At 39.1% G+C, this 22,640-nt stretch overlaps 1 long non-coding RNA gene across 1 annotated transcript; it reads left to right on the top strand.

Annotated features, from left to right (window-relative positions):
• The first annotated feature begins 412 nt into the window (after nucleotides 1–412).
• Nucleotides 413–22,008, top strand: LOC140595885 (uncharacterized). The gene is made up of 4 exons (XR_011997830.1): nucleotides 413–544; nucleotides 2,544–2,657; nucleotides 13,534–13,619; nucleotides 19,336–22,008. It is a non-coding gene; the product is annotated as an uncharacterized lncRNA (long non-coding RNA).
• The last annotated feature ends 632 nt before the right edge of the window (nucleotides 22,009–22,640 follow it).

Below are 22,640 nucleotides of genomic sequence, written 5' to 3'. Positions count from 1 at the left end.
CAAGTGTAAATATTTCTTTGATGTTATGACCCCTGTAACATCTGTTCCAATGTGTTCAGAGCAATGAATCTGAATGAATGCAGAATAGGTAAAGTCAAGTTCCCATTAAATGCACTACTTATAAGTAAATGATTAGTGGTTAGAGAAAATGTTTTTACATTCAGTGCTTAGAGAAAAAAAAAAAGTATGAATGTAGGTTGCTGCATTTTGTGGGGGAGGGAGTTCATGGAATCCAAAACATTTCCAGATTACAAAAAAAAGTTCCTTTGATCCAAAATAACTGGGTTTCAAAAGTGAATTGATTCTGGTGCAAGAGTAAACATTCCAAGGAATGTGGTCATGTGCCTCCTGATGCCCAAACTCTGACATCAACTTCATCTTGATATGAAAAGAATAGTAGATTTTTCAGTGATGAATAGCACACTTACCTGTGGCTTGCTGAGAGGGCTCTGCATTTCTGATTTATTCAAAACTATAGTTATCTAAGGCTTGCCCACCTCAGGGTCAGCACTGGTGGCCTACCACCGGAAGTCTCACCTATATGGTAAGTTGGTGGCAGGGCTGAGGCCACAACTACCTGTCCATTCAGTAGAGTACGTGGGAACCAGGCTCTTTTGCTCTTGCTTGGGAATAGGAGGTGCAATCCAGGCTCTTAAAAGCCATGCAGGCCTGCTTCATGAGCGATGGTTTCTTTCCTTATCCCTATTAATTTATGTCCATCTGCTAGTGAGTGGGGTAAAAAAAAATGGCATTGGATTGGTCACCAGATATTTTTAGTTACCTGAAGGCAGAAAACTTTCCTTTCATTATAAAATAGAGCATAGGGCAGCCTGGGTGGCTCAGCGGTTTAGCGCTGCCTTCAGCCCAGGGCGTGATCCTGGAGATCTGGGATCGAGTCCCACGTTGGGCTCCTTGCATGGAGCCTGCTTCTCCCTCTGCCTGTGTCTCTGCCTCTCTCTCTCTCTCTCTCTCTGTGTGTGTGTGTCTCTCATAAATAAATAAAATCTTTAAAAAAAATAAAAAATAAAATAGAGCATAGGTCAGGGTTAGAGGAGAAATATAGCTGGGTGTGAATGAGTACATAGACTCTATAGATCATGAGTACATAGATCCTTATGAGATCAGCATGGGTCCCAGATAGCCCGACTCAGAAGTCATTAAGGTGAAAGTACAAGTCTTATCTTAGTAAACTTTTGTTTTTCTGATTCTGGCCTTTTTTCATCTCTTTGCTATGATTGGAAAGGCTTTACTATTGTGCTCAAACTTACATTTTCCTCTGCCTGACACACAGGTGGAAATCCAATTAATAAAACATAGTTTGATGGGGAAAAAAACTGATTGCATGCCTAAAAATGGAAAATAAATGTAAATGTAAGGAAAGCGGGCTTATAAAAAAAACTATTTAGCTCTGCTGCGAAGCACATTGGAAAATATGATGGGCTGGATTATTTAAGGAAAAACCTCCAGGCCAATTATTTAAATGGGACAGTGGTTGACGAGATTGATTTCTGGTTAATAATGTCAGAGGTTATTCACAAGATTAAATGGATAAACTGAATATTATCTTTAAAAACCATTTAAATGCCTGATTTGCATGACAGAGATTTTGACAACCAGCACTACATTTGCTCTTTCCTTGACAGAAGAGATGCAATTTGTCATGTCCTTGGGGCAGGTAAGGAGGCCTCTGGTCTCTTTCAATTCAATATGGTGAAAAGGTTACCTGAAACACTTTAGCTAGAAAGTTCACCAAGGCCAATCTTAGGTGTAGACACAATCAGTGATTAACAATGCATGTAATTCCAGGATTGTCCATAGGATTCATTTTGCCTTTGCTTCTTCCTGCCCAATTCCCGATGCCTGAAATCTTATCACCTGAGCTTCACCCAGTGTGGGTAAAACTTTGATTTCTGTCAAAATCAAATAAACGTTGAAAGAGTAACAGTTAGAGCTGTGATGAAGCATGGATACTGGTGTTTCTCAGAGGTCTGCAGACCCAGGGGAATTCTCACATAACTGTATTCTCATTTCTGCAGACATGTAGCATTTTAGTGTTATAAAGTCAAACGTTTTTTGCACTGGTAATTGGCGTTCATTTCTTTGGGAGGAAGTGAGAATTTTTTTTTTTTTTTTTTGAGAACGTTTTTATGTTTTTCAAGTTTAGAAAAACAGAGCTGCATGCCAGTGTCACTGGATGGTCTGGCCGTAGGTTTCATTGGGAGAGAGAGAAGAAGGTGTCCGGGAGAAAAACAAGGATGTGCAAGGTGTGCAAGGATGAAATGACAGTGAAGAAAGAAAGAAGGTCCCTTCTTTTGTGCTACCCACAGGATGGCTTTTGAGATAGGATTATGTTCTCTGACTGTTACAGACAGTTGGCCTGGAGCAAATGGAAAGCCAAGCTGGGAGTGAAACCAGGAATACATAAAGGACAAAGGGTGGGAACTGAAGGTAGGAATGGAGCCATCATGGAAGGCCTGGAAGCAGGCTCCTTGGCATTGTCTTTCCTTTAAAAAAAAAAATCATCAATGCTGTCTCTCTTTCAGCAGGCTGTTTGTCTTGGGACTTCTGCACAGCCAGCTGAATGGAATGTGGGGCCAAGAAAATGGAGAAGCTGAATCACCAAACATTGTGTCACTCGTCCAAGATCACACAGGAAGGTAACGTAATGTCAGAGTTGACAAACCACAGAGTTGTCCTGGCTTCTTGCTCACAGCTTTGGCCCTCGGATGCTTCACTGTCCTTAGTCCATCTCAAGCATGAACTCCGTGACCCAGGATTATCTGATCACATCTAATAGGAAGGGTTTCACACTTTCAAATGGTCTTACTATAATTCTCCCTACCCCTCACTTCCTTCCAGATTTAGATTCTTACTCTTCTTATTTCATTGCTTCTTTTTCTTTGTAAGGGTGGAAATATTAGATAAGCCATCTTTGTCTTCAAACTTTAAGCAGACATCATAACTGAACAGGTATATCAGGAGCCTCTTTTTTCCTCTTCCAACACACAGGAAGGATGGCCTTCATGAAAGATCTATTGCCCCATGGCTCTTCACTTCTGCATCCAGTTGTTCTTAACTTGTAAGCCTTTGACACTTTAGGCCATCTAATGGAGCCTAAGGACTCCTTCTCCAGAGGTTTCAAAATGCTTAAAATAAAACACAAAGAATTACATGTAATCACAAAGGAAACCAATTATATTGAAGTATAATGTTCAAACCATTAAAACACCAAATTTCTGACATAGCCATTTATGTGCAGACAATACTTAAATCACAAGACATAGTGGCAAATAGAATCATTATCATAATTTCAAAATGGCAGGAGAGTAAGCGATATATGAAGATTTCTGTAATCGCTGCAGTGTGATAAAAGAGTATCTGTGATTTCTGTTACCGATGAGTCATAGGAAGAGTCACTATGGTTTGTTGCTTACATTCATAATTGAAGACAATGATAAATTTCAGTTTGAGGTTAGTGAAAATAAAGATGTCTTTTTTTTTTTTTTATTCAAGTTCACAGACTCTCTGAATTTTATCCAAGGACCCCAGATTGAGAACCCCTGGCCTAGAAGAGTTGATGTTATATTGGACCTGATAAATTTTCTTTTTGACTAATTATGAGAACAGGCTTGTGTATGGACGATTCAACTAAATTTTTAGATCTTTCTTCCCAAATTCTTCCCCCAAGCCCCAAATTTTAATTTTTCATTTGCAAAGGTATACCTAAGCAACCTTTGATATCATGCCAGGAAAGTGGCAAGATTGATTCCAGTCGTAACTTTATTTCCCTCCATTCTCTTGATGTGTTAAACATCAGAGAGGCTGAAATTGGTGTTGCTGCCTCAGCCAAGGTAACTAAATGGCCTCTGTCTTGGGGGCTCAATTCCCTACTTCCTCTGGCAACTCTTTAAGCCAGGGAGTGTATATAACACGCCATTCCCACATGTTTATGTAGTATTTCTTCAAAGGACTTCTTAAAACAGATGTTGCCTTCCCATAAGGGAAGCCTCTGGATGCTTCCATAGAAAGTAGATCATGCTGTTTCTGACTGCATTTGGGGGAACAAAATCCAATTCTACTGATGTTGGTTTTTCCATTGGAATTCTTGGCTACAAGGTACATAGGTATAAACATATGCCCACCTAATTTCATTTTCAGTCTTCCCAAGAATCTATTTTAAGTATATTTACTTTACATTTCTATTCTAACCATTTCTGTTAATCCAAAAGTTGTGTCACTCATTCACTCGTACTTTATAAGAAAGGTTCTCTTATTGGGGGATATTGTCCTGGATGCCATGCCTGCCACTGTGTGAGTCAGAGGCAAAGGAAAAAACTCCAAGGGATAAAACTAAATGGATTCTTGAGTCTTATAACTAGGCAAAGTTGTTCCTAAGCAATCAATAAATTTAGAACACTTAATGAATACAATGGTTCCCATGGTTATATATCAAAAACTAAACCGTTTCACCAAAATATGTACCTTGCATATAAATTGGATGCTGTTGTTTAATTAAAAGTACCGCCCCATTTCCTTTTTTCCTTGTCTCTAAGTTACTGCTGTTCTTCACTGTGGATGTGGGTGTTGCTTCCTGTAGTGTGTATTACCACAGCTCTCACCTTGGTGTCTTTGTGCTGTGACTTGCACGCCGTTAACATTCAGAGACAATATGTCCTGTTGTTCCACACTACTATGAGTTGGCCAGCACTGAGAGACTTGCCAGAGCTATGCTGGTAAGTGTTTAACAACAGGCTCTCCAGGGGAAATAAAGGCCAGATTTGTAGCATTTGCCAAATTTTGTGGTGTATCCTCCCAACATGAATGACTTCAGACTGCCAAAATGACTTCAGTGAACACAGAGTCGGGAAAAGATGAGCACAGGCACAAGTGAGCCAGGGCAAACCAGCTCCAGCACCTCATTCTAGATTCATTCTTCCCTGTGGCTGAGAGCTGTATTTGTCTATATCTTTTTCTCCCCCTGTCTTTTGTTTTGAGAGAGCTGAGGGAAGGGAAAGAGAGAGTCAGAGAGAGACAAAGAGAGAGGTATTCTTTATCTTGAAGCTGATTTCTGGCACTGCAGTTTTGGGAACAGTTAGCATTATATGGCCTCGTCGTAGGCAAATTTATGTTCTGTTTTAATGTTGTTCATTACTGATGTCACCTACTCAATGACTCCAGAAGCTAAATGTGACATCTGTTAGAGATGCAAGTCTTACACCTACCTTGATCCAAGTCTCACACCAGCTTTTTGTAGACCACACATGTTCCTTTTAACTAAGGAAGCCAGAAAAAATTTCTTCTGATGAAGCAGGATCCATGGCTCTCTTTTGGTATTTATGCAAGTATTCTCTTGAAGGAAATAGTCTTGAAGCAGGAAAACTTCATCTTTATTTTATTTTTTTAAACTTATTTTTATTTATTTATGATAGACATGAGAGAGAGAGAGGCAGAGACACAGGCAGAGGAGAGGGAGAAGCAGGCTCCATGCCAGGAGCCCGACGTGGGACTCGATCCTGGGACTCCAGGATCGCGCCCTGGGCCAAAGGCAGGCGTGAAACCGCTGAGCCACCCAGGGATCCCCCAAAACTTCATCTTTAAAATAGTTTCAGTACACTAGGTGAAATCAAGGTGCACTATATCTACAGAACTTTCCCAACCTACCAAAACTGTTGAAAGGAAAGTGGTGTTGGTATAGCATAGACTTACATTGGTTCCTAATGCTTATCACTTTCTTTCCTAAGGGCTCGTAAACTCTTCTAAAATTACAAAAAGGATGCTGGCCAGTGGCTTCTTTCTATTCCTTTTTTGGAAACTGGGATCGTCTGGGACTCCATGGTTGTCACTCAATCATCCTAGTTTTTTCTTATTAAAAAAACACTGTCCCAGATTCTAAATTCTAATTATATACTGTATATTGAAATACAATCCACATACCATACAATTCACCTTATTTACAGTATGCAGTTCAGTGGTTTCTAATATATTCAGATTTGTGCATCCATCAGTACCATGAATTTTAGAACATTTTTACCACCCCTACAAGAAACCCCATATCTGTTAGCAGTCATTTCCCATCCTTCCCTCCTCAGTGGCCTAGGAGACCACTAATCTACTTTTGTCTATATAGATTCGGCTTTTCTGGACATTTCATGTCAACAGAATAATATAATACGTGGTCTTTTGTGACTGGTTTCTTTTGTTTAGCATAATGTTTTCAAAGTTCATCCAAATAGTGTCATGTATCAGTACTTCATTCCTTTTTGCAGAATGATTCACCAAAATTTTCTAGTCGGTCTTTCATCTTCCTTGAAATTCCTTGGAATTTTAAATTTTGATGAATTAAAAAATACATATTTTCTTTTGTTGCTTGTGCTTTGTGTCATTTCTAAAAATCCATTACCCAATCCAAGATCATGAAGTGAAATTGTTTTCTTTTGACAGTTTTATAGATTTAACTCTTAAATTTAGGTTTCTGATTCATATCATATTATTATTTTTTGACATAGTATGAGGATGATCAACTACATTCTTCTCTATATAGATGTCCAATCATCCCAGCACTGTTGGTGAGGAGATTAGTCTTTCCCCATTAAATTGTCTTTGCACTCTTGCTGGAAATCAAGTGACCATCGAGTCAAATCTTGATTTAGCTAAGTGCACCTTAAGAAACTCCCAGGTCAACACTCAGGCAACTAGCAGCAAGTCAACTTTATTACCAGTTCTCCAGATATCATTGAGGTTAATTTAAATCCATATATCACAAAGGGAGGAGTTGTATCTCCATGTCAGCCAGAAAAAGAGTTGTACCAAAGTGCCCCAGGACATTGTTCTTGACCTTGTTCTGTTTAGCATTTTATTGATGACTTGAATGGGGATACATGCTTATTAAACATTCAGAGTTTAATGTTATTGTCAAAGTTTATTGCCAGAGTTTAATATTAAGTCAAAGCTTAAAAGAAACTTATTCAATACTACACATAATGGAATTAAAACTCAAAGTATTGTTCATAGGCCAGACAGCTAGAGTGAAATGAACAAAATGAAGGCAAACTGAATAGGTACTCTTAGTTGCAAAAATTAATTATATATATGCATTGGGTATTGGAGACCTGCCTGGAGTCTTAGGGTAATAGAATTATAGGTCCTGGATTTGGGAGTTGATATAGTCCCACTGTAGTTTGCATTAGTTCCTCCATATATTCAGGAAGACCCTTACATGGGCCCTGAAATCCCCTGGATACCACCATGTAAAAACTTGGCAAGAAGTTTATGTAACTAATAGGATCTTAACTATTATTTCTGGGCAAGGTATGCTGAGGCCTAAGAGCTCCTGATAAGAAAAGGATATTCATATATATCTGTATACACACACACATGTATGCATACATATACACATGTAGATAGATAAGTAGAAGAATTATATGGTTTCTAAAAATGCTTTGTCCAATGTTTTCTTTTTGTTCAATAATTATATGGCTAAAATTTTTGGTAGCTAATAGTCCCTCTCTGTGCATTTCATTTGCTTACTTGCTGATAGATGTGTATTTTTTTTATATATACAGATTAGGGAGAAATTTTTTAACCCACATAAATTTTTTAAAAAAGTGAAATACAAGCTTTTATTAGAAATTAGTGTGAGCCCTAAATTTCTACTCTAAGACTATAAAAGAAACCAAATCATTCTTTTCCTCTCTCCCTAATGCCACCATCATCCCAGGACAGTTGTATGATGTTTCTTTCTTTCTTTCTTTCTTTCTTTCTTTCTTTCTTTCTTTCTTTCTTTCTTTCTTTTTTATGATGTTTCTTTAACTTGGAATAAGAGCCTGGGTATCCCCATTCTATCTTGCAGCCTTTCAATAATTTGGGGGATCTGAAACTTTAGTATTTGAATACCCTAAACCTTTAGTCAAAGAGTCCAGATTCAGTGCACCTCTTTGTTACTAATAGGGCTTGAAGGTGAAAACAGAGCTATGAGCATCACTGCCTCATATCCTTCAGCTTAACCAGAATATATTGTTCAATTGTAAGTGCAAAGACACCAGAATAATACTAACAAACTAGGGAACATTTGAGGGAAGGCAAAAGAGACTGTTAGAGATACAGAAGCATATGAGATGAGGAAAGTTAGGGAAAAAAATGAAATGGTCTACTGTGGAGAAGAAAAGATTAAAGAAGATGTGATGGTTATATTACATATTAAAGGGATCTCTGGGTGGCGCAGCGGTTTGGCGCCTGCTTTTGGCCCAGGGCGCGATCCTGGAGACCCGGGATCGAATCCCACGTCAGGCTCCCGGTGCATGGAGCCTGCTTCTCCCTCTGCCTATGTCTCTGCCTCTCTCTCTCTCTCTCTGTATGACTACATAAATAAATAATAAAAAAATATTACATATTAAAGCAGCTATTATGTTTTATAGAGGAATATGTAAATCTTTTCTTTCTAACTGTGGACATCAGTACTAGGAATGAACACCATCTCTGAGCCCTCTAAAGCAAAAATTTGAAGTCTACCTACTGGAAAAGCTATGAAAGAGATGGAGGAAATGATAGGGCAAGCTCCCTTTCAAATATAAATGTCTACAATTCTCTTTGTCTATTACTGCCACAAAGCTATAAGCACTTGGCTCTAAACATAGGTTTTCTTGTTCTCAATAACTCAAGAGGCCCAATAGTGTTACACTCTGCTCTGCCCTAAGAGATAGAGCTGGGCATCTCTTTTCTCATCTAGCCACAGCCCATATATCACTTCTTTCCACAATGATATCAAAAAGCTTACTCATTCTCCCCCAAACCATTTTTTAAAAGTAGCAGAACATCTGGTCTTTGGTTTAGCTTTACATTCATTGGAGAAAACCCATTCCATTTTTATAAAAATTAAATCATACTTTAGGGTTTTCCACCCCTGTTGCTTCTGCAGAGGTGTAGCTGGGCCTTTGCATGAGAATATGAGCCCCTAAAAACATCCATTTCTTGGCAAGTGGAAAGGTTGGGTGGGCCAAATACCTGCTTCTTCTTGGAAGGTGTTACCGCATGAAAGCAAAATGCTACTACAGAACATCTTTTTATTTTTTCTTGATTATATCCCGGTTAATCTAGATCAACAATACCAAATATAGTAGTAGTGCTTGTGTCAAAATATTCATATTCTGATATGACCAGTCTCATGTGTACCCTCACTGTGAATAGAAAATAAAAAAGAATATGTTCATTCTTTCTGATCCCTAGGCTTATTTAAATTTTAAACAAGGAAATCTGTGATCCTATAGTATTAGAGTATAAGTGGTGGCTATAAACACACACACACACATTTGGACAATTTTAGTAATGGTGTGGCTTTTTCATTTTTATTTTTTAAAGTCTGAGATGCCAGGCTTCATAGATTGATAAGTTATAAAATAATAATTCTTATCTTTTCCTTTTCTCATGCACCCTGACCCTTCTCTCTTAAATATGCTACGCAGAATGCTAGGTACAGATTAACAACAAGAAAAAAGAAACTGTACCTATTTTTCAGTGCTATTATCATGAAAATATAACAAAATGTATTGTATATTTGATGGCAGAATCAAATATGTCCTTCATATTATTTGGTTGAAAGGGAAGTGTCACGTTGTCACCTTTTCCTTTCACACACACATAAGCATTGAGTAAGAGACATTTTTATATCTTTCAACTGATGAAAGGAGAAAAGTTGGCATGTCCTAGGCAATTAATTGCAAAGGATGTGTAAAAGTTTAGATAATAGGTTCAAATGATTGCTTCCTTCAATCTGAAAACAGCTTCTGCAGAAATATTTATAACCCATAAGGCATGAACTAGAAAGGAGATTATGCTTTGAAATACGGGAGTGTAAACATGCATCATCAGTTTATTGGTTCCTCTTAAAAAAAGAAAATATTTTGGGAGCTCCTGGGTGGCTCAGTCAGTTAAGTGTCTGCCTTCAGCTTGGGTCATGATCCCAGAGTTCTGGGATCAAGTCCAGGCTGGGCTTCCTGCACAGCAGGAAGCCTGCTTCTCCTCCCTCGGACTGCTACTCCCCCTGCTTGTGTGCTCTCTCTCTCTCTCTGTCAAATAAATAATAATTTTTTTTTTAAAAGGAAAACATTTTTGAGAACTCTTAGGAGAGCAGCAGGGAAAGGTACAAAACTTGAATTCTCATCCCAGCACTGATAATGCTCAGTTCTCTGAGCTGGAACATTTTTCTTACCTCATAGAATCCTAATTTTTTCACCTGTAAAATAGACATTCTAAATGTTACAGAGTAGGATTATTGGGAAGATTTTATACGTTAATATCTGTAAAGTATTCGGCATGATTTTTAGCTAATAGAAATAAATCTTTGGCTTCAAAAATAAATTGGAATTCGATCTCTTGTTTTTTGACTTTTTTATGGTTGACTATATCATTCTTAAAGGTAGCACATGCATTTGTGATTCAAAATAAAAATAATATTGTGTGGATTTGAGAGGGCTATATATTTGGAAGTCTATGCACTTATTAATAAACACACATCATTCATTTAATAAGCAGAAAAATAGTAGCACTCAATAACCATTGAAGCCCTTCCCATGAATGTCTTTTTTTTGTATTGAAATATAACTGCCATACAGTGTTATATCAGTTTCAAGTGCACAACATAGTGATCCAACAATTCCATGCATTACGCTATGCTCACCATAACTATAGCTACCATCTGCCATCGTACAATATTATTACAATATTATTGACTGTATTCCCTATGCTGTACTTTTCATCCCCATAACTTATTTCTTTTATAACTGGAATTTTGTACCTCTTCACCTATTTCTCCTGTCTTCCCAAACCCCTCCCCTCTGGCAAACACTAGCATGAATGTCTTTTAATAGCGCTAAATTATCACATCAAAAACTCGATGAGTTTGGACTGCGAAGTGCAAAATTTTATACCATAAACTCTACAGTCCCACTGGAGACACAGAAAGCTCACGTCCTGCTCCATATGGTGGACAGCCTTCCCCAGCAGCTCACTTGGAAAGGGGAACAACATTGGCACTTCTGCAAAGTGGCCATTAGGAAGCTTTTGCTTTGCTGACAGGGAGTGCATCTGGGTGAGTTTCAATTTTAAGTGATCCCAAGCTAGTCTATACAATCTAAAAAGCTGGTGAATGTTCAGCAGGATAAATGGGTGTAGCTTTGGAGAAAGCATGTTGGAATCAGACAGAGCTGGCTTAGGAGACTGGAGGTCTTGTTGTTCAATCTTGACGGTATTGTTTAATTTCTCTGAATTTCCATTCTTTTATCTATCAATAAATGCCAGGCGATTTGCCTAGAATAAAAAGAATATCTTCTTTTTTAACACTTCCCTCTTCACACAGACTTCACATTAAGCCAGGAAGGGCTCTTCCATCAGTGTTTCTGACCTCCTGTTTTGGATCAGCTTACATATTACCTCTTCGGAGAGGCCTTCCCTGACCTGCCTTATTATTTTCTGTCTCATATCACTTGTCATAATTGAAAATCGTTTCATTTGTTTGGTTTAATTGCCATTTGCTCAGCTATCTTACTGAAATATAGGTTCACAGAGGGACTATAGCTCTTTTGCTCACCGCCATATTCTGAGGGCTCAATAAAGTGCCTGAGAGTATTCAGTAAAGGGTGTTGCACAGATAAATTAGCATTTGCAGGGTTGTCATCCAAATTTGATGATATTATTTATGACATACTATATAAATATAGCAGCAAAAAATCTTTTTAAAGATTATCTTTAGGGGCAGAATTGGCACAAGATACATCAAGTTCAGTATGCTAAAGTAGCTGTACATGGGCTATAGAAGCAAAATATGGTCAAGTCATTATCCACGTGGAGTCAGTCATTGCTGACCCATTGAGGGGCCAAGTTATCCCCTCAAGCAGACAAGAATGCCTCCTATTTAAAGTTATCCCCAGGGGCACCTGTGTGGCTCAGTCGGTTAAGCATCTGCCTTTAGCTCAGGTCGTGTCCCCAGGGTCTTGGGATTGAGGACCCTTATCTGGGCTTTCTGCTCCACTAGGTTCCTTGCTCAGTAGGGAGTCTGCTTCTCCCTCTCCCTCTGACCCTCCTCCCTGCTTGTGCTCTCTCTCTTTCAAATGAATTAACAAAAAATCTTTGAAAAACCTAAAAGATTTCAAAAACCAAACATATCCCCAACTTTAGAGGCACCAGGAGCCATTTTTGCAAGTTTTCATTTGCTAGATACCAGCCAGGACAAGATGTTACCCTCAGCATTTACTCAGCATTTTCTCACTCCAATTACAGTATTGTAAAAATTGTCATTTCAAATGTGATCATGCCTCCCTTACCCAAGTTTAAGACAGGTGGGCTTTTCCTTTCACTTTTTCTTAGGGCAAATAAAGTTGCCTCAATGGGCCTACTCTGTACTTTCAGTAAAAACTGCTATAATTTAAAACCCACTGGAAAAAGGTAGTTAAACTGTTGAAGGATGCTTCTACTCTATTTTTCCAATTGATGATTCCACTCCAGGTCTCTCTAAATAAATCCAAGCAGATTATGGGAGAAAGGAGGGTTCTACAGATGTCTTCTTAAAATAGGAAAAAAGCCAGTAAAAACTAATGATCTAACAACAAACAGCTGCCAATTCTGTGTCACTGAGTCATCTTCTATTGGGAAGTGTTTGGATTTCATTAGGCTTTTAAGTGCCGCAGGCTGATTTATTATTTTCATTTTTATTTTCTTAGTGGGTTGTCATGAAACTTCACATCATTAATATGAAGAATAAAGTGCCAAATAAGCTATAATTTCCTAGATGAGTACAGTAATGATGATAATAATAATCACTGAAGGCTCTCACATTTATTTATATCAACTGATCTCCAAGATGGCACAAAAATCATCCTTTAGAATATTTAATCACCTTGATTAAATATCCATGATTCCAATCTCTGCTCTCATTCTGATCTCTCGTAGCTTTTTTTTCCTTGTGATACTCAACCCACATCCAACATCTAAGCTCAGCCTTCTTCCTAACATGGTTCAAATCAGTACATTCCCCTTAATTTTTTGACAGGAATTTTCTGTGCAATATTTATTGTGTCATCTCTAAGGATACCATCATGAAAATCACAAGTAACTTCTGACAAGGGATTAAATAAAGTTACATGGAGAAAATAAAATAAAGCTGCTTATTTCAGGACACTGGTCAAATGGAAAGTTTAAGGTATTACTAGAGTTTTTGTATGTTTTCTCTGATTAGAAAAATTATTCTCTCCTATATGCTTTCAATTAATATGTGCTACTGGTTCTCCAAATGGTCAGGCATTTATGTTCACACACGCCTACTTTCTCAGTGATGAAATGCTGCTAAAGTAAAATGTTTCACGGTTTGGGGGAAATCCTATGAAGTCCTTTTACCCGTGAATATAGACCCCAAAGAGAAATTGTGCTGTGCCCAGTAGTCTAACAGTCTAATTAATTGCCATCTCATGTCTTAGGAGTTGAAACACTTAGATTATATTTTTTTCCTTTTTGTTTTTGGTATGCAACAATATAAATACTGGGTAGATTACTTCAGAGAATATTGAAACATAAATTCATGGAAATCTCAATCCTTCATCGGCAAAGGCAATCTGATTCAAGTGAATGTCTAGGTAAGTACTTTTTTGAAACTATGACCCAAAGTAAGAAATAGATATCATAGACCTCAATACACACAAGCACACACATCATGGCTAAAGCTAAAGTTTGGTGAAATCATAGCCTCATTGGATATGAGTGGTGAGTGTGCTTGTCATGTTAATGGTATCATAAAGGGTCAATGCGGTTGAAGCAGAGTGGAGGAAGGTGGTAGGAGATAAGCTCAGAGTAATGAAGGTACCCAGGTCATGGAGCATCTTGTAGGTTTTCAGCTCCTATTCTAAGTGTGTAATGAAAACTTTGAGAGATTTTTAGCTGAGAAGTGACATAGTATGACTTGGTTTCAACAAGGTCATTCCAATGGCTATGTCATGAATAGGATGTAAGAGGCCAAGTGTGGAAATTGGGACAACAGCTAGGAGCCAATTTGATTATGTGGATGAGGAATGATGGTAGTGGGACTGGGGCAGTGGTGGTGAAATGGGTAAAGAAAAAGCCAAAACATTCTGTTTCTGCATATATGGTGAAGATAGAGCCACCTTGAATGATTGGATATGTGATGTGAGAAAAAGGCATACAAGTCAAGGACAACCGCCAGTTAATCTAAGCAACTTGACAGACGAGGTGCTATTTACTGAGATTGGAAAGACAGAAGAAGAGCAGATTTAGGGGAAGAAAACAGTATAGTTTACATTTGAGCTGCCTATTGGACATCAACTAAAGATGTCTCATTGGAGGCCAAAAATACTAGTCTCAGATTCATGGGCAAGGACCTGGCTGGGTGTACATTTGAGAGTTGTAAAAATATGTTGATATTTAAAGAACTAGTATTAGGAATCCCCAGTTACTAAAAGAGTCGACATGAACTAAGAAGGAAAAGATCTTAGTTTCAATTTCTCCTGAAAATAACCCTATGACAAGGACTTGAATGAATGCAATTTAACTGAAAGGTGGGATCCTGGAAAATACAGATAAGGAAGTGGGAAAGGAAAGCAAGGAAAGGATAAAAACCAATTAAAGGAACAAATGGTGTGTTTATAAGTTGATTTCCACCAAGGACAACTGAAGTTCAATTCCACTAAGGACCCTCTGAGGGACCCAATAGAACACCCTTCAGAATTGGCCTGCCAAGGAGGCAAGAATCTGCCATCTTTATTCAGCAATTCCTGTCTTCATTCATTGAGGATGCTGCTGAGGGTTTTAAATCCCTGGATCTTCAAGGCCTGAGGAGCTAGAGAAAGTCCTTAGGCAGAAGAACAGAGAGATGAACCTAGGGACATGGGGCAGGGCATCAAAGGGTTTGGCTCCAGGTCTGAATACTGAGGCCTGTTTAGAGACTCAGAACATGAGGAGGCTCCAGCAAAGGAGATTGGGAAAGAGGGACAAATGGTAAGAGGAAAGCTAGAAGAGTTGTGGTGGCTGAAGTCAAGGAAAACAAGTCTAGAAGGGAATGGTACTGAGTCCTGGTCAATGGATTTTGCATCACAGGATTTGAGACCCATTTCACTGCAGTGGGCCAAGATGAAGACCTAATAGGATTATATTCAAGAGAAGGGAGGAGTTGGAAACAAACAACTAGTTTGGGAAACTTATTGGAAGACTGTTGCTATAAAAAGGAGCAGGGGAAGGAGAAGGAGGCTGGAGAGGTTGCAGGATGTTCTTACTGTGAAATCCACTCTAGGGTGGAATGAAAAGAAGAGATCTATGTTGAGATTTCTGGCACAATGAAGAGGCAAGTATCCATTGGTTTTGCAATGCAAATAATGAAGGAGTCTACGTATAGGGTCTATGGCTATAGGCCTTGCATGCACTTTGCTGGTAACCTAGAGGATGAATAGGATCAAAATCATACTTAAAATGATTAGCCTATTAGAGGCTTTGTTTTTTAAAAAATGACATTTTAATGTGTGGTAACTGAAGAATAATAGTCATCGTGCTTATAAATTGACTTGGCACAGATGAAGATTATCCTTATCCTATGCAAAATACATATTAAAAGCACATAGAGCACTTCATATCAACTTAAAAAATAAAACCACGGTGGTGTGTGCACATGGGTTTATATGGGTGTGCATATGGGTGTGTGTGAAATGATAGTTTTATCAAATATGGTTAAATAAATTCCTAAAGGCATTTAGTATTATTAACCTCCTTCTTTCTCCCATGTTATTCATTGTCTGTATGCTTCTCATGTCTGTTAATTGATTTTACAAATTAACCACCTCTGATGACTCTAGAGCTGCTTAACAATAATTTGACATATCAGAAAGAAATTCTGCTCACGAGCCCTTGATGATAAGGTAGCATTGACACGTGGGTGTTTATGCTGTAGAACAAATGGAAAGTAGTGACATTACAAATCTTACAGATTGGAACAAAATTGTTATGAGCTTGTACAAAACATAAAAGGAGAAAAAGTTGCTTAGAAAAAAAGCAAAGCCAAGACACTCTCCATTCAAAAGCTATATTCCATTAGTTTTCCTTGAAAATGGCAATTTTTTTATACTGCATCTGAATGTGGAACTTTTACAATACATTTATTTCACAAATATTTAGGTTTTTATGATAGACACTACTTTCAAATGCCATTCATAGAGAATTTTCAGAAATACATAGAAGTAATGTTCAACACTAAGCATGTCTAACATTGATCTGACAAGGTGATTCAAGACCATCTTTGAAAACAGAGTCACGAAAGATGACTCAATTCACTCTGTAGTTTGAAACCCAATGGAACTAGCTATGCAGAAAAGATACAAAAACAAATTTGAAGTTGTGGTCATACCACAGATGAGTGCCTTCCAGTATAATGCTGATGTTGAAAAATTAAACATTAGCCAGCATGCAGATGTTAGACATCAACACTGTGTGTCTGCGTATGTGTGTGTGCATGTGTAAACCTAGTTGGAATGATATACAGTAAATAATAGCCACTTTCAGAAAAATAAATCACTATATTAACTTATGAGAAATAATGTAGTAATTTAAAATCCAATTCCATTTTTCTTTAAAAATATTTGGGTAGTATTGAAGGTATTTTTTCCCTCTGGAAGGAAAATAGTCTCCTGCTAAAAGTCTGCCTTACATTTACCATTTTGTCTAGTTGTAGCTGGCCCAAGGACCGAGCAGCTGACATGAGTGCCTGAGGTCAGTGGGCAGGAGTGCAGATGAGGACATGGCCTTAAATGGTGGAGAGAAGCAGGACCCCTATCTTCACATTCATGTCAAGGAGGGCAGCCATTGCCTAGCTCCAGGTGACTTCTTCCAAGATGGAACGCACAACATTTCCCAGTTTTTGGAGAGAAGCTCCTTTCCCCCTCTCCAATTTGAGTTTTCATGGGAAATACCTTAATTTTAAATTATGGCTCAATTTTTAGAAGACCCTTTGCAGTTAGTCTACACAAACCATATCCAAAGAGCAGATTTCACGCACAGGCAGCCAGTTTGCAAACTCGGTTCCATTCAGACCATACACAGACAACACAGCAAGCTTTGGGCCTGATTTTACATTTTGTATTTCTTGGAACTGCCATAGCTTCTTAAATGTACAGAAGACACTCTTTGTTAGCAGGTTTAGGAAGAATAATTTAATGGTTAATTAAAAGTTGTACATGTAAAAGTCTGGGAAAGAACACAGGAAATCTTCTGGAGTGTTGGAAATGTTCTAGATCTTGGTGACCTGGGCCATGGGACCAGTGTATCCATATATAAAAAGTCATTGAGCTGCACACTTAAGATTCATACGTGTCACACATCTGTCTGTATGTGTAGAGACATACACATATATCTCCCCACCAACAAACTACCAACTTTGGAATTTCAAAATAATCAGATGTAATCAGATAGCAACTTCAGTGCAGGGGTACACAGGGCAATGGCTTCCACTTTGGAGTGTGCAGCTTAGACAAGGCCAGTCTGAGCAACCCTTGTGTTATATGTAGTGGAAGAAAAGACGTCACAAAACAGAAAAGATGAAAACTAGTCTTCTCTAGGTCCCCACCCTCCATCCCCCCACCCCCGCCAGTATATTCCCATTCCATTCAGTGGCTGGTAGGCTCCTCCTTCCAATTTAAGTGGAAGCTCATTTCAGACAAGCTTCATTAACTTTTTCTCATGAGTCACAATGGACAAAGGATTTGACTGAAAGAAAGGTGCACTCAGGCAAGAGTTATAAATCCATTTAATGCTGGTAAAGGGTACATCTGATTCCACATATGTCTGTAAGAACTGAGGGGGATGAGCTTCCCAGGACACAGAGGAGGCTGCGTGCCCTTCTAAAACACCCTGCTGTGGTTGCTTCAGCCCCATCTGGATGGGCGTCCCGTCTGGTACATTAAGAAACCTCTTTGTGGTCCCCTTTCAGAGTAGGGGTGGGATAGAGAATTGTTGGATGCTCTGATTGCATGTTTGTCTGCTCACTGGGCACAAGCAACTGGTATCACCCCCAGCACATTCCCAAGTGTGTATCTCAAGACAGGGAGGAAATTTGGCAGGTCCCAATTCTAAGCACGTCAGTGTCTTCACTGGCTCAACTTCTGGTCTCCTGGGTTCTATGATGGCAACATCAGTTTAGTCAACATTCACCAGTCCCTGTGGGGCACACAAAAATGAGTGAACCATAATCTTTGCTGTATTAGTTTGCCAAGGCTGCGGTAACAAAGTACCATAAACTGGATAGCTTAGAACAACAGAATTTTATTGTCTTGCTGTTCTGAAGTCCAGAAGTCTGAAATTCAAGGTATCAGCAGGACCAGTCTCCCTTAGGAGGCACTGGGGAAGGATCTGTTGCAGGCTTCTCTCTCAGCTTCTGATAGTTTCTTGGCTTGAGGCAGCCTAATGTCAGTCTCCACATGATGTCCTCCCTGAATGCTGTCTATGTTCAGATTTCTCCCCTTTTTAAGTACTCCTGTCATATTGGATTAGAGGTCCACCCTAACGCAGTATGACTTCATCTTACCTAATTACACCTGCAAATAAGGCCCCATTTTGAGGCAATGGGGCTTAGGACTTCAATTTATGAATTTGGGTAGGGGGACTCAAGTCAGCCCACACTTGTCCTCCAAAGGTTTATGATCCACTTAGGGCAAGAGTTATATATGTCACTGAAGTTTGTTATAAATCACTAGTTGCCAGGGTGAAGTTGTACTGGAATTAGTTTCCATAGCAAGGATTTTTCTAATGATACCTACCTACCAACTGTTGGTTTCACAATTTGTCAGCATGTTAGATGCCCGGTTTCCAGACACGTCAGTATTATACAAATACCTCAGCCATGACAAAAGTTGAATGAAAAAACTATGATAGAGAAATGTTATGTGATTTTTAGTATGAGGCAGAAAGTCACAGGGCTCAATCATGGATTCCATATGACTAGGAAAGAGGGAAATTTGTCGCAGCCAAGGGTGTAAAGCCTTTAACAACTTAAACTGTGTCTATACATTATCGCAGAATGGGACTTTGGTGATGACCTGTCGATCTAATTAGTTTGGATATCCACTTGGATAATTTGAACTCCGAGTGAACAGAGCAGGTGTCTGAAAAAATTATTCAGGACATTAATCTAAATACAGGGTTCAGAGAAGGGGACCCCAGAAATGAGAAGTTAGTGGAGGTGGTTTTGACACTTTCCCGTTAGATTTTTCAGGCTGATGGTGCTCATCATAGAAATGTAGATAGCCCAAAAAAAAAAAAAAAAAAAGATTTAGGTAAAGTTGTCCTGTGAAATCCCAGGTGCAGTGGACAAGTCTCACTAGAGGGACTTTGAAGGGAACCCTGCATGTGCAGCTTGAACATCGGGCGTATAACTTAACTTGCTCCAATGATTGATGGCTTTCTACTGAGATGGACTCAAGCAGCTTGGCAACCAAACATCGCTTCATGTTCTCTGGACACAGCCTCTTTCCTCGAGTATGTTTTGTTGCACACTTTCTCGCCACTTGCGCTCAGTGTCATAAAAATTGTGTCTGGCGGGAGGGGTGCCAGCTTGAGTTTTTCACCCCACACAAAAACCTCAAAGTTGTTTTTCAAACCATTTCTCTCTCCATACCGTTCTTTCCACTTCTATGTGCTGCTTTAAAACAAACAACCAATGTGCTGATGACAGCCCCTTGCTGAAAAGGCTTCAGTGGCTTCACGTTGCCCTTGAAGCCAAGTATAAACCCTGAAACGTGCTCTGCAAAGTCCCCCAGGATCTGGCCCCAGTTCCCCTGACTGGTCCTGAGGAATGTTTTATCTTCTCAGTTCCCTAAATAGTCAAAGCCCTCTTTTGCCCCTGAGCATTTGCTCCCACTGTTCCCTGGGCTTCTGTATTGATTTCCTCTTGGTCTCTGTCCGGTTAGCCACCTCTATTCCCCAAGTCCACATTCCGCACCCTTCTTCGTAGCATCCGGCACTTCCTCATGTGGCAGCACTTACCATTCTGCACCATAATCACCTGCTTACCCGCATGTGTTCTCGCATTTACTGTAACCTTTCCCAAAGGCTGACACTGAAGCCTTCTTGGTCAATATTATATTCTCAATGCCTGGTGGACAGAGTTGATATTAGACAGTGTTTTGAACAAACAAATAAGTAAATGAAGAAAATAAATATATGATCTGTGACATCTCTGGGAGGTAATAACTACTGATATCTATGTTAAGTATTTCAAATACCCTTTCTGTTCAAAAACAAGTAAAACTAACCTATGTATTGAAGGTCAGAATAGTGGTTACCTTTGGGAGTACTGACGGGGAAGAGGAGCAACACTGCCTCTCGAGGGACAGAAAATTTTTCCTACCTTGACCTGGATGCTGGTTTCATGGGCCTTTGCATAGACAAAAATTCATTGATCTGGGCACTTAGGACCTGCCCACTTTATTGCATATGTTAATAAAAAAGAAAGAAAAAAGTTTAACTATTTTTATCTTGCCTTAATACCAAGGAAGCCTTTGTCTTTCATTAGCTCAAGAAAGTCTGCGTTTTGATTTTAAAGCCAGTTTTTTAATTCTGTTAAAGATTGCAACTATTTGATAAGATTGCCCCAAGCCTCCTGGTGCAGGTATGGTGGACCAATGAAAGCCTTTTTCCTTCTACCTCTAAAGCCCAGAGCAATTCCAAACCACCTAAGGGGCTATGGTTGGTTTTATCTGAGCATCCTATGGGAATCAGCAGCTCCCCAGGCCACCCAGCACGTGAAATCCACTCTGCCCAATTCTAACCCCATAGCACCAACCAGGTTGCCCTTCCAAAGGCTGTTTGCAAATGATGTTTTGACAAACCCAGGAATCCTTTTTATTATTAGTCACCCCAGACCGAACCCACCTCCAACAGTAATGAAGATGGCCTCTAACCAATGATGGAATTCCCCAGTTCTCAGACTGACTTCTTCTGGGGACTTCCAATGAATTAAGCAGAATTCTTATGCAATTAAGCCATCATTCCAGCATTTTATTTAAAATTGCTTCAAGAAATTATTCTATACTTCTAAAGGTGTGGGCTTAATTTTCCTCGTGTAAAATGAATGCAATTTGTACGCCTGTTTATGGAATTCGTGAGTTACCTTCATTTATTGTTACATTTGCTCTTCAGACAACTTTTAACATTTTGAGCTTTATTCATTCTGATGCATATTTGAGACCAATTATAACATTTCTAAATTATCTTTATTCTTACCTATCTGCCCCATCATACCTATACCTATCTGTATTTGCTGTACTTGAGCCTTGGATACCCCAAATCCTGTCCTCGCCTGCAGCCACTTGGAGGATTAAACAGGCAATGCAAATTGACTTCAGATGGTCCCTGCAGATTGGTCTGCATCATCATTCTGACTTTGTCGAATCCTGCAGTTATTCAGTGTGGAATAATGATCAAAATCAATTGCAAACGTGTAGTTGTCTTTGAGGGATATTTATTATTGTTATGAGATGGTGCACAAACTACTGGTGCACTATTTATGAAGGCGGGAACATGCTTCTCTCCAAAGATTTTATCTTTTAAAGGGCACATAAAATTTCAGACTTGCTTTTCAGCTCCATAAATACACATATGGTTGCATAGAGTTAACACAGACCATCCATCTTGAGTTTCTTTTGGTTCAAGCAACCATGGAACTAAATCTCATATAACCTATGTAAGCCTGGGTACTTAAATCAACTTTAATGGAGAAAAAAAAATAGGTCAACTGCTTGATAATTCAGGACAAGAAAAAAATTGTAACTTGGATTTTAACAATATATTCAACAAAGTTGAAAAACTCTCAGAAAAGGGGGCTTTGGGGCACCTGGGTGGCTCAGTCCGTTAAGCATCTGCCTTCAGCTCAGGTCATGATCCTGGGGTCCTGGGATGGAGCCCCACATTAGGCTCCCAGCTCAGTGGGGAGTCTGCTTCTCCCTCCCTCTGCTCTTGCTCTCTCTCTCTCTCTCCTCTCCCTTCAAATAAATAAATAAAAAAAATTTTTTTTAACTGATGTACAGTTCTTCAGCTCTCTGTGTATTAAATCTACTAAATGTTTTTCAGGAGTGTCTATAGTCACATTTGAAGCCGGGTTAATGAAGGTTCTTACTTTTAACCTTTGAAAACCAAACATACAGAATAGTGAGATCTATTTATGTGAGCACACGTGTGCGCGCGCACACACATAATACAGAGTCAGTAATGGATAATGTAGATGCATGAGAAATTACTCCAGAACTTAATGGTTTAATGGCTGAAAATAATAATATTTATGTTGCTCGAAGGTCTGCAATTTGGGCAGGGCTTGACAAAGAAAGGGACTACAAGGATGTCTATGGAAACAGGAAAAAAAACATGACTTAAAGGTATTACAATTTAACAGCATTTTTGCCATAACAATTTCCTCCTTTTCCATTGCTCTGTCCCCCCCACCCCCACCCCCACCCCGTCTAGCTCGTAGTCCAGTTCTGTGCTCATATGCCTGGAGAAGCACGACTGGGCAGGAACCAGAAGGAACTAGCAAAGTCTCTAGCTTTTGTGTTTGCGATCACTTGAACCCTTTAAGGAGCTCCTCTGCCAGATGCCTGGGATGCAAACAT

Source organism: Vulpes vulpes, chromosome 16 (genome assembly GCF_048418805.1).
Source record: "Vulpes vulpes isolate BD-2025 chromosome 16, VulVul3, whole genome shotgun sequence".
Classification (NCBI taxonomy): domain Eukaryota; kingdom Metazoa; phylum Chordata; class Mammalia; order Carnivora; family Canidae; genus Vulpes; species Vulpes vulpes.
The sequence above is the reverse complement of the archived record's forward strand: the minus strand, read 5'-3'. Positions and strand labels throughout refer to the sequence as shown.